General features: G+C 49.5%; 1 protein-coding gene across 6 annotated transcripts in view; it reads right to left on the reverse strand.

The window, feature by feature from the left end:
- The window catches only part of LOC105481051 (protein tyrosine phosphatase non-receptor type 3), a 124,719-nt gene extending 118,188 nt beyond the window's left edge, over positions 1–6,531 (reverse strand). For 3 of the 6 annotated variants that reach the window (XM_071078136.1, XM_071078137.1, XM_011740304.3), the window contains exon 1: positions 6,394–6,530. The gene's annotated coding sequence lies outside the window, so the exon portion shown is untranslated. Of the gene's footprint in view, positions 1–5,835; positions 5,987–6,393 lie in introns of those variants that run through there. The other 3 variants (XM_071078135.1, XM_011740302.3, XM_011740301.3) reach the window with 2 other exon arrangements.
- Positions 6,532–12,191: the final 5,660 nt, after the last annotated feature.

The following is a 12,191-nucleotide window of genomic DNA, read 5'->3' on the forward strand; positions in this document are numbered from 1 at the left end:
CCCTCCCCAGGCCCAATAGTGGCTGGTAGTCAAAAGACAGCTGATGGAGCTGGTTGCTGCCTCCCTCACTGAGAACCTCTGGGCTAGCCCTTAAGCTGATGTGGCTGAGGGAGGTGGCACGCATGGGCCAGGTCTCCAACCCCACTCCTACACCAGGGGCCCCTCATCAGCACAGTGTTCAGGCAGCCATGGCCCCTGCACAGTCCTGGATGCTTCCTCTTGGAACATCCCTTCAGTCCTGAGAACCAGGACCTGTGGTTCTGGCTGGGGAGGGACCCTTACTCACCCACAGCGACTCAGCACTGGACACAGATCAAAGTGCTTGTCTGGAGGGTCAGGGGTCTGACCACAAAGCGAGGAACCCGTTTTCTATGCCAAGTTTTGCCTTAGTTGGTTTTCCACATTAGCTCATTTACGACAGTCAACTTAAAGGGAATAGGTGCTATTATGATTCTCATTTTACAGGGTGGAAGTTGATTACACAGTTGGGTCATTATTGTCATGTCCAACTAAATCAGAGTCGAGAGGCTAGGGGAAAAATACTCAGGGCACATAACATTGCTCCAAAAATAAAATTCTCTGCAAGCCTGGCTGCTAAAACTGCCTGTTACAACCTAAAATCAGTTTTATTTAATAACTACTGAAACAAATTGCTGTGATTCTAAGTCTAGTTTTATCTACCACCGTCATGCAACAATCAGAGCTTGCCAGCTCCCGAAGAGCTTCTCTAGTGCCAATGGCCATTTTTTTTTTCAAAACAATACGTAACATTTCTCATTCTAATAACACTCCCAACCTTCTCTTTGTTTTCCAAATCAAAGACCACCTGGTCTGTATAGATTTCCCAAATTATTATTCTTACCTCACAAGCAAAACGTTTTATTTTATTTTATTTATTTATTTTTTTTGAGACAGAGTCTCGCTCTGTCGCCCAGGCTGGAGTGCAGTGGCCAGATCTCAGCTCACTGCAAGCTCCGCCTCCCGGGTTTACGCCATTCTCCTGCCTCAGCCTCCCGAGTAGCTGGGACTACAGGCGCCCGCCACCTCACCCGGCTAGTTTTTTGTATTTTTTAGTAGAGACGGGGTTTCACCGTGTTAGCCAGGATGGTCTCGATCTCCTGACCTCGTGATCCGCCCGTCTCGGCCTCCCAAAGTGCTGGGATTACAGGCTTGAGCCACCGTGCCCGGCCGCAAAACATTTTAAATTTAGAGAAGTATCTGTTTTTATATTTTATTTGACTTTGACAACAGATGATTTGTCTAGGCACAGGCTTGGGTTCAAATGTTGGCTGCAGCCAGGCACAGTGGTTCATGCCTGTGATTCCAGCACTGTGAGAGGCCGAGGCAGGAATATCAGCTGAGCCCGGGAATTCAAGACCAGCCTGGCAACATGGCGAGACCCAGTCTCTATATTTAAAAAACAAACAAAAACCACAAAAAGACAAATCTCGGCTGCACTGCTTACAAACACTGTGCCCTCTGGTGGTTACTTCACCTCTCTGAGCCTCACTTTTCTCACCCCATCTGTAAAATGGGGCTGGAAGGAATCAGTAAGATTTTGAGGCTAAAAAGCACTGTTTGTTCCCTATTAGGGCTCAGTACAAAAAATTCACTTCACTCTACACTGCTTAAACATTTACTAAAAGCTTGTGTATCCTAACAGTAAATCATGGGACCTGAATTTTCCAGGACTATCCCAATTTCAAATCCTCTGTCCTAACTTTCCACATAAACCATCAAAATGTTTCAAAAATTCCACTCTCTCAGTATCCAAACACTTCTCAGGCCTCCTCTTGCACAAAGCAGTGGCACACACATTCTTTTTTCACACTACAGATCCCACTCTTTGGTTCAGAAAATGTAGTCAGCAGAGTCCTGCCGGCCCCCTAAAGGAAATGGGGTCAGTGCTCCATTGCAACTCAGACTGGGCTGTTTCCCGGCACATCTATGTAAAGGCGGCCAAGAGAGGCCGTGCCACAATCAGAACATCACCCACAGAGGGACATACACTGGGCAGAGGAGTTCAGCCCCCCCTACTTGTACCTGAGAGGCAGCCTGGCCACAGGGTTGCTGTGAAGATTAAATGAATTAAGTTAATATTTGGAGAGCACTCACAACAGCGTGTGGCAACCAATAAGTACAGATGAGTGCTGATAACTAAAACCAGAGGCATCCCTGCAGAAGTTACTCCTGCCTCAAAGACAACACAGTGACATCGCTCCCATCCAGGTGAAAACAAGGAGAATCAAGGAGAATAGGCACTTAGCCCTGGCTGGGTGAGGCCTGGCCCACCCAGAGATAAGGCAGACCCTAACCACAGCAGGTGGGTTCTGCACTAGTGAACACCAAGAGGCTGGACTTGGCTGGGTGTGGTGGCTCACACCTGTAATCGCCACACTTTGGGAGGCCAAGGCAGGAGGACCGTTTGAGCTCAGGAGTTTGAGACCAGCTTGGGCAACATAGTAAGACTTTGTCTCCACAAAAAATAAAAAATTAGCTGGATGTGGTGGCACATGCCTGGAGTCCCAGGTGCGAGGTACAAGGAGGACTGCTTGAGCCATGATCAGGCCACTGCACTCCAGCCCGATGACAGAGACCTTGTCTCAAAAAACAAAAAAGACCAGACTGGACTTGGAGAAGAGTCACCATGCCTACGATCCACAAAGTCTCTTCATGCCTTTGCCCCTGCTGTTTTGCCTGCCCCAAATGCCATCTTGTTCCTAACTTTGAGGCTTAATTCAAATTAAGCCTTGAAGTTAGAACTTCTCCCCATGGTTAGAACTACTCCCCACAGTGTCTCCTGATGCCCATGGGAATGAATGGCTGCATCCTCTGGTGTCTCCTGCATCTAGCTTATCCTTTTAAAGCACTTACAGGACCATGGACAAATGGATGGAGACACACATACACACACACACACACACACAAACGTCACTGTCTTCCCAAATACACCATGAAGGCAGGGGTTCAGTGTTCACCTCTGTAGCCCTATGGCCTAACACATGATAGAGACTCAATAAATGTCTCAATTTGCTGTTAAATCTGTGCTCACACCTGGTCTTGGAATAATAAGTTAACCTGGGGGCAGTGGGAAGCTTCAGGTGCACACACAAGCAGAAGCGCTGGAGATGCAAGATTTCTGGGTCTTAGAACCCATTACCAGATCAGTTTTCAGCCAGGGGCTTACCAAGTATTTCTCAGGTCCTTCTCAGCCAGAGGAAAGAAGACACCTATAAGATCAGGCTCTGAGGTCACCCGGATCCAGCCAAGAGCAGTGTGGACACTGACCTGGTCACCTCCTGTCTCTATTAGAGTTGGTACAAAGAGCTGATGCTTGGGTAGGCTACCCTACCCCCACCAGCCCTTCCAGGCCAGGGTACGTGCTGGGTGTCTTCAGCTTTCCAGCTTCTACAACAGATCTTGGGAAAAGATAAAGAGGCATTGTCCCTGCTTTCCAGGACCACAATGCTGGAAGGTGAGCTCTCCTGGGGAAAGATGTAGGGACCACAAATTGCTGGTCTCTTCTCAACCACCACAAACCCTGACGGTTGGGGAAAGGCAGGGTGCCATGTCTTCTCACTCCCTCCCATCTGAGCCCTTCTGGTAGGTTATGCCTATCCTAGAAAATGTTGTCTTTTGCGTGCCTGGACCTGTAGTTCAGAAGGTCAAAATTGGTCCCTCTTGCTCCTGGCCCCACTCTACCACCTTTGCCAGCTCAGTTTCCTTATCTGCAAGGTGGGGAACGGGGTGGGGTTTGGCAGCAACAAACCCCACTATGTGTGAAACCTTCCAGTTCACAGCCAACAAAGTGTTGGTCTCAATTCTCTAAAGCCAGTTACCACCTTGGAACCCCAACTTCTTCCAGGGATAAGATTTGTCTCTGACCTTGCCTCCCTAACCAGGTTTCTGAGACTTCAATGAGCATGCTTAAAACTACCAGAGTATCTTCTGTATGATAAAAGATGAATCGAGGGCTCAGAGACATGACTGATGATATGGTATGGGATCCTGAATCTGCTTCCATGGTACCTTGGGCTTTTTCTACTGCTCCAAGCTGTCTGAGGGCCCACCACCTGTCTGGCCTGACCAAGGCCTGCCCTTTCCTGCAGGGAAGTGGATGCAGGCACCCTGGATTCTCTAGGGTCCAACCCACATCCCCACCCAGCACTACATCTGCCACATAGAAGTTCAATAAATGCCTCAGCTACTCTGAAATGCCTTCAGTAACTTGACCTTTTACATTCCCCAGCTAATGTCTAATTTGCATATATGAGTCCTTTTCAGGAGATGGCAAATCACTAGAGACAACGCAGGACCAATACAGAGTATTAGGCACGTTCTATTCTACTCTAATTCTCTGCAAATTGGTATTCCATTAACTGCATGTGGGATTTATGGGAGCTCGCTATAAACTAGAATATTTAACTAGAATGGCCTACTCTGTCAGATAATAGCTTACTGTTGTTAATTTTCAACTAGTCAATCTCAAAAAAGTTTCCAACTTCCAATATACTTCACATCTTGATTTAATCATCCGGAAAGTCATCCATATCAAAGCCTCAATACAACAAAGGGGCAGGCAGCTTGATGCAGAAGAAAAAGACCTGCCCTTGGAACCAGGAGACTTGGGTTACACATCCCAGCTCTACCACATACTGTGTAACTGGCTGCTCAGAGCCTCAATGTCCTCATCTGTAAAATGGGAGTGACACCAGCCTCACAAGAGTTGTAAAGATTAAATGAGATGATACAGGTGAATGTACTCTGTAAGTTCTACAAGGTTATGCAAAGGTTAGTTATTACAAAAGCACAAGATGAAATTATCAAACAACTCAGGCTAATGACAGAAAGCATGAATTAAACTGGTGTTTCTAAAGGGGTGCGGGAGTGGCATTTTGCTCCCTAGGGGACATCTGACAATACTGGAAGCATTTTTGGTTGGAACAACTGGGAGACAGGAATTGCTACTGCAATCTACAGACCAGGGATGCTTCTAAATCCTACAATGCCCACGACACAAAGAATTATCAAACCCCAAATGTCAACAGTGCAAGGCTGAGAAACCCTGATCTAAATAATCACTTAAAGTTGGATTTGAGAGCTTTTTAGAACAGAAATCTTCCTAAGCAGGCTTTACTTTCTCCCATCATCTGCTTAAACATTTGCAAGATGGATCATCTTACAAAACAGCTCTTTTGTAAGTGAAGCCAAACTGCCAACTTCTGGAGTTTCTGAATGTATAAAACTGCTTTTAAAGGAGATGCTCTCTGATTACAATTTGGCTAAATTGCTTTTCCGAAGGCCTTGACTTCGGCAGAAGTTCTCCTGGGCACAGAGATAGGGTCTGTCACTCCACCAGTAGGCCGTGAAGATGGTTTCCTAATTCTAATTTCCTGCTGAAATGAGAGCCACGAGGGTCTCTAAACGAATTAAATTCACATCACGCCAACTGCTTGCTAGCTTTGTGCCGGGCACGGTGCCAAACACCTCCACATAATTTATCCCACTTAAGCCACTCAACAACCCAGCGAGGTGGGCATTATTACCAGCTGTTTGCAAGAGAGGAAACTGAGGACCAGCGAGGTTAAACAACTTGCCCAAGGTCACTAGCTGGCCAAAGGGGAGTCCAACTTGAACGGAGGTCTCCAGTTTCCAAGTCACAAGCTCCTTCCACCAACTCGGAAAACCCAGGTGTCAAGTTGTCTCAACTTCCCATGAATTTTTAAGGCAACGGCAACTTCTCAGTAAGTTTAGGTAGCTGAAAATGGGAATTTCCGGGGGGGCTGGGCACTCTCACATACACTCCCCCCTCTGCAGCTGTCTCACCGCAGGTACCTGATAAATCATTCCATATCGCCCGCGGAACGGGGAGGATTTATTGGCGCTGGAGTTTCGTGCCAGGCCCAGGAAATGCCATCTTTGAAAGCCGAGAGGCGGATTCACCCTGGGAGCCAAGCGCTGGCCGCCGCGCTTGGCTGGCTCCCCGCGCGCTGTGCGCCCCCTCGGAGCCCCAAGCCGGGGTCGCGGCGGCGCAGGGTCCTCCGGGGGTGCCGGTGGCACGGGCTCCGCGGGTTGCGCCCGCCCCTGCCCGGCCGGAGCGCACGCCCACGCTCCAGCGCAGCGTCCCGGCCGCCCGCCCGCCCGCCCGGCGGAGCCCCACCCGGCGCCCCGCCCGCGCCCTCCCGCCCCGGCCCCGCCAGGTGAGCGCGGCGGGGCGCCCCCTCCCCGCCCCGACGTGGTGCGGGGACCCGGTGCCGCCGCACCCGCCAGCCCGCCCGCGCGTCCGCCGCGCGCCCCAGGGACGGGTGGGGGCGGGGTGGCGCCGAGCGCGACCCCGGCCCCCGGCAGCCCCGCGCCCTGCCCCTGGCTCGCTGGGGTCGCACTGGCCAGTACCTGAAGCATCCGGGGGCGCAGAGCGCCCAGGTAGGTCGCGCGTGCGGGCGGCGCGGAAGCTCGCTCGCGGCGCGACCTGGCCGCCGTCTGAGCATGCCCAGTGCCGCCCGCGGGCGGTTCCCGCCGGCCCGGCTGGCCGCGAAGGGCCCGCGCGCCGGGCGGGGGGCGGGCGTCCGGGCTGGCCTGCGGTGTTCTCCCGCCCCCGCCCCAGGCTGGCGCGCCCCGACGCATCTCCTGGAGCCACCGGGGCTCTCCGCCGAGCTCCGGGCAGGCCCTGAGTTCCCTCACGCATGCATGCAGCCATTCGTTCCACAACCATGACTGGGCACCTACTGCGTGCCAGGCCCTCAGTGATTTCATGCCTGGGGAAGGCAAGCAGTCGGCGCCCAAAGAAACTTTGAAACGAGGAGTCTTGCACGACGGGTGCGCGGTAGAGCTGAGGTCCCGCTGACTTCCAGTCCAGTGCTCGTCCCGCGGCACTAGTAAGCTTCCCTGGTTAAACCTCCCCAAGGCTCGTGGGACCCCTACCTGGTCTGTGCTCCCGCTTCCCACTTCCGCCTCATCTCACACCTGCCTTCCTGAGGATCCTAGAGCACCTTTCTGTCCATCAGACTCTGGAACTTCACCAGCCTCAGGACATTGGCGCGCGCCTTTCCCTCTGTGGGACGTTCTTATCCAGCTTTTCACGTGGCCGGCGCCTTCTCATTGTACATAGGTCCCCTCCTCAGAGAGGCCTTTCCTGACCACCTTCCTCGATTAGCCCTCTGCTCCTGGCCACTCCATGTACTTTATTTTCTTCATAGCATTTAACACGATTTATCCATTATCAGCAAATATTTATTGAGCACCTATTCTGGTTCTTCTCGCGTGGTGAACAAATAGACAAAAATTCTGTCCCCCCGTGGAGTTTGGGGAAAGAGGGACTGGTAACAGATAAACAGCAAATTAGCCAACTGTGCGTTATATTAGAAAGTGATAAGTTCTAAGAGGGAAAAAGAGCAGGGTCAGGAGGTTTGGGGGTGGAGGTAAGTAGTGAATTTTCAGTGAAGCAGTCGGATAGGGCCCTTGAGCTGATGAGCGGTCTGATCGGGTGACACTGAGAAGGTGATAGTAGTATTTCAGCCACGCAGATAAGCGGGTAAGAGCATTCCTGGCCGAGGGAACAGCCAGTGCAAAGACCCAAAAGGGCGCCGGACCGCTTAGGGAACGGCAAGGAGGCAGAGGAACAGATGAGATCTGTCACTTTGGCTTTTCCTCCGATTTGTTTAATTCTCATGTTGTATTTCCCTCCTGAATGTCAGCTTTGGGGCTGTAGCTCTGCTTGTCTTTACTGCAGGGACCCCCCTGCGACACCGTCTGGCACACAGTAGGCGCTCAAACATTATTTGCTGAATATGTGAACGAAGGGATGCAGAGATGGCTGGAACCCTCCAGTCGGGCCTGGGTGCCAGGTCCTGGGGGCGGTCGTTCCAGGGATAGACTGAGGCCCCGGCAACCCCTAGAAGCTCATTTCGGTCCTTGTCCCCGAGCCGCATGTCCCGGGATAACGCCGCTGCAGCGGGTGCCGCCCGGGCGTCGCGTCGGGGGGAATTCCGACGGAGCCCGGAGTCCAGGGGCAGGACCGCCCGCGCCCCGCCCGGCCCGGCCTCGAGTCGCCAGCAAAACCTAGAGCTGCGGCGCCCGCTCAGCACCATTCGGACCGGCGGGGAGCGCACTGGGCATGCTCGGAGCCGGGCGGGGCTGGAGCCCCCGGAAGGAGGAGCCCCCTGGAGGGGCAGGCGACGCCCCCCGCAGAGCTCCACCCAGCGCCCCGGGGCTCAGCGGGTGGCATTCTCTGTGCTTTCCCCGCTGCCTCATCCTCTCTGTGCTTCAACCATTGTGAATACCTACGCTTCAATCTGGGCCCCAAGTGGAAGTTGAATGAAATAAGGAACGTAAACGTGTTTAGACTACCTTAAAGATCCATTTGTTGAGTGGCTACCTAAATCAACCGTCATCCTCATGCCAGTTTGCCAACTGCTGAGATGAGGAAAACGAGGTCAACGGAGGATGTGTGAATTTTCGAAGTTGTCTTAATTTGCTGACCCCTAGACTGAAACTCCCTTTTCTTTTCTCACAGCTGACAGCCGTCAGCTTAAACGATGCCCTCAAATTCGAGCTAGAAACGTGCTTACACCTAAAGGAAAGACCTAAATATTTTTAATATCATGCATTTTAAATCACCATAACAGAAGCAGGAACAAAATGAAAGAATACTCCCCAAATTGGAAACAAAGTACTCAACAATAGAGGGATGATTAATTAGGTTATGGTATATTAGTTGAAATAATAGCTATCTTATACTAAGTTAAAAAGACCATGTTGCAACAGGGAAAACTTAGGGTACAATGTTAAATGAAAAAAAAATGCAGAAACCAGGTCGGGTGAGGTGGTTCATGCCTGTAATCCCAGCACTTTGGGAGATCCAGGTGAGATGGTAGCTTGAGCCCAAGAGTTCAGGACCAGCCTGGGCAACAATAGAAACACCCCATCTTTGCAAAAAAAAAAAAAACAACTTATCCAGGTGTGGTGGCATGCACCTGTGGCCTCAGCTACATGGGAGGCTGAGGTGGAGGATCTCTTGAGCCCAGAAGGTCAAGGCTGCAGTGAGTTGTGATGGCACCATTTGTACTTCAGCCTGTGTGACAGAGCGAGACTCTGTCTCAACAACAACAAAGCTAAAAACACAAATAGATTGTGTAAACATGGTGTTGACACATTCACCAACACTAGAAGGAAATATGGGAAAATATAACTGGTCATTTTTTTGAAGTAGTAAGGTTGGTTTTTTTCAAAGTTTATTAACGTCGCAATGACATGTTTGCAATAATAAGCATTCAAAAGATCTAATTAGGCCGGGCTCAGTGGCACACGCCTGTAATCCCAGCACTTTGGGAGGCCGAGGCGGGCGGATCACGAGGTCGGGAGATCGAGACTACGGTGAAACCCCGACTCCACTAAATATACAAAAAATTAGCCGGGCGCGGCGGCGGGCACCTATAGTCCCAGCTACTTGGGAGGCTGAGGCAGGAGAATGGCGTGAACCCGGGAGGCGGAGCTTGCAGTGATCCGAGATCGCGCCACTGCACTCCAGCCTGGGCGAGAGAGCAAGACTCTGTCTCAAAAAGAAAAAAAAAAAAAAAAAAAAAAAAAAGATCAAATTAAAAATTCTTGTTTTGTGTATATCTAGTTATAATAACTGCTATTATCAAGCTCAAGTATGATGAATATTTTATATATATTCTCTCTTTAATCCTTACCATCACTCTACAGAGTGAGTGTTTTAGCTCAGTTTTACAGAACAGAAAACAATCTAGGGGCTGTTCACAACTGGTAAGAGGGTGAGGATTTGAACACAAGTCAGTCTGATCTCAAAGCCAGGGTGTTAGTTTTAGGACACACTACCTCTGTGTAGTAGATTACTATGTATTGATGATAAGAGAAGCCATATGTCATTTCATTTTGTGGCTTTTTTGCCTTGTTTTCTCTACCCTTTGATGTGTTTGTAGGCTACAGATTACCTTTAGATGTTCTAGTCTCCTGTTACTGTTTTATTCTTGGGGCCAAAATGTTAAAGTCCATCCTTTTAAGCTGTTGCACCTGGAGTGACATAAGGTTATTATTACCAATGACAGTTGATCTTATATCATAAGCTCCCAAACCTTACGTAAATGGGGCTTTTGAATGGACACATAATCTTCTTTGTCTATCGTTGAACCCAGCCAAGTGTAGAGCAAATTAAGGCCCAGTTGGGAATTGAGCTGTACTCGGTCCCAGATCGGCTGGTCCAGAGAGGACCCACATAGATTACTGTCTCTGGGCAATCACGTTGGAGGCAGGATCACAACATGATGGAACCACCTGGTCCATGGACTCCTCAGGGACTTTTCTGTGATGAAATGACAGAGAGCTGACAGTCCTGATGATGTTTGCTGAGGGAAAGCCAGGACCCTGACAGCAGCCCTCCTCCTGCGAAGCTCAGAAATATAGTCAGCTCTCTCTATTAGTGCTGGTAGACTGTACCTGGCTCAAAAATCCAGAAACCATGAAAAACAATAACTAACAACAAAGAAAACAAAAGAGCATCATTTTAATGGAGAGTAAGATACACTACAAACTGAATATACCTCACAGGTAATGGACCATATTCGTACAAGAGGAACAAGAGATGAACATCTAAACATAGTTATTAGCAGCGTTCCCAGAAGCTGCCACCGGGGCAGAAAATCTGGTGCCAGGCACCGTGTATGCAGGCAATTGGCTAAGGGAATTTATAGGAAGAGTTTCCTGGAAGAATCACTGAGGATTGTCATTCGCATCAAGACTTGGGAAGTCTGCCCTACTTGTACTGCTCCAGTGATTTACAAAGCACGGCTCTGAGCTGAGATGCTAATACTCATCAATTATTTGTGCTGTTAATGCAAGCTTACGAAGAGCCCGATAATCCATAAATACATGGGCAAATGGTGCTGTTAGAATGACATGAAAAGAATATGATGTAAAAGGCCGGGCGCGGTGGCTCAAGCCTGTAATCCCAGCACTTTGGGAGGCCGAGCCGGGTGGATCACGAGGTCAGGAGATCGAGACCATCCTGGCTAACATGGTGAAAATACTAAAAAATACAAAAAACTAGCCGGGCGAGGTGGCGGGCGCCTGTAGTCCCAGCTACTCGGGAGGCTGAGGCAGGAGAATGGTGTGAACATGAGAGGCGGAGCTTGCAGTGAGCTGAGAACCGGCCACTGCACTCCAGCCTGGGCGACAGAGCAAGACTCCGTCTCAAAAAAAAAAAAAAAAAAAAAAAAAGAATATGATGTAAAATACACATGGTATGGTATGTGGGAATTAAGTAGATTGAACTATAAATTGCCAGGCAGGGTGCAGTGGCTCACACCGGTAATCCCTACACTTTGTGAGGCTGAGGTGGGAGGATTGCTTGAGACGGGAGTTCAAGACCAGTCTGGGCAATGTAGCAAGACCCTGTCTCCACAAATAAGAAAGAAATTAGCTGGGTGTGGTGGCACCCATGTGTGGTCCCAGCTACTTGGGAGGCTTAGGTGGGAGGATCACTTGAGTCAGGGCAGTTGAGGCTGCAGTGAGTCACAATTGTGCCACTGCACTCCAACCTGGACAACAGAGCGAGACTCTGTCTCAAATAAATAAATATAAAATTGCCATTTTATGGGTCAAAATGGTTGAACATTTCAACTTCCTATATTTCAAATTAATGCATACACATAGAACAAAAACTAGAAAAACTGCACCAAAATATTATTGGTGGTGTGTCTGAGTATTGCATTTATGTGCAGAGAGGCAAGCTACAGAAGTTATCTTTTACAAAGTAGGTGAATTTCAAGTCTTTGGGCATCTATTTTTTTGCATGTCTTTATAGTTCTCTAAATCTTATGTATGTTTCTTTCATAATCTGGAAAAATGAAACAAATTCAAAAGTTGGCTAGCTAAAGAAAATGATGTAAAGAGAGGGAAAATGGCTACTCCAGAATTGCACAAAAAAAGTGAGAGGCTCCTTTCATGGAGGGTGAAGCCCACCCTGCCTACCGACAAGGAAGAGTCACCAGGTGTGGCGAATGACAGCAAGATGTTTATTTCTGTCCCAGGAGCGAGAGGGTGGTCAGCCAGGAGCATGCTAGAGAAGTGTTAGTCAAATTCAGGACACTTCATCCCCTGAGCCTGTGTTCTGAGCTTCCTGGACTCGATGGAAGTCACTTTGAGAAACACAAACATTTCAGTCTAATGTTTTA

This window comes from Macaca nemestrina, chromosome 14, assembly GCF_043159975.1.
Source record: "Macaca nemestrina isolate mMacNem1 chromosome 14, mMacNem.hap1, whole genome shotgun sequence".
Taxonomy (NCBI): domain Eukaryota; kingdom Metazoa; phylum Chordata; class Mammalia; order Primates; family Cercopithecidae; genus Macaca; species Macaca nemestrina.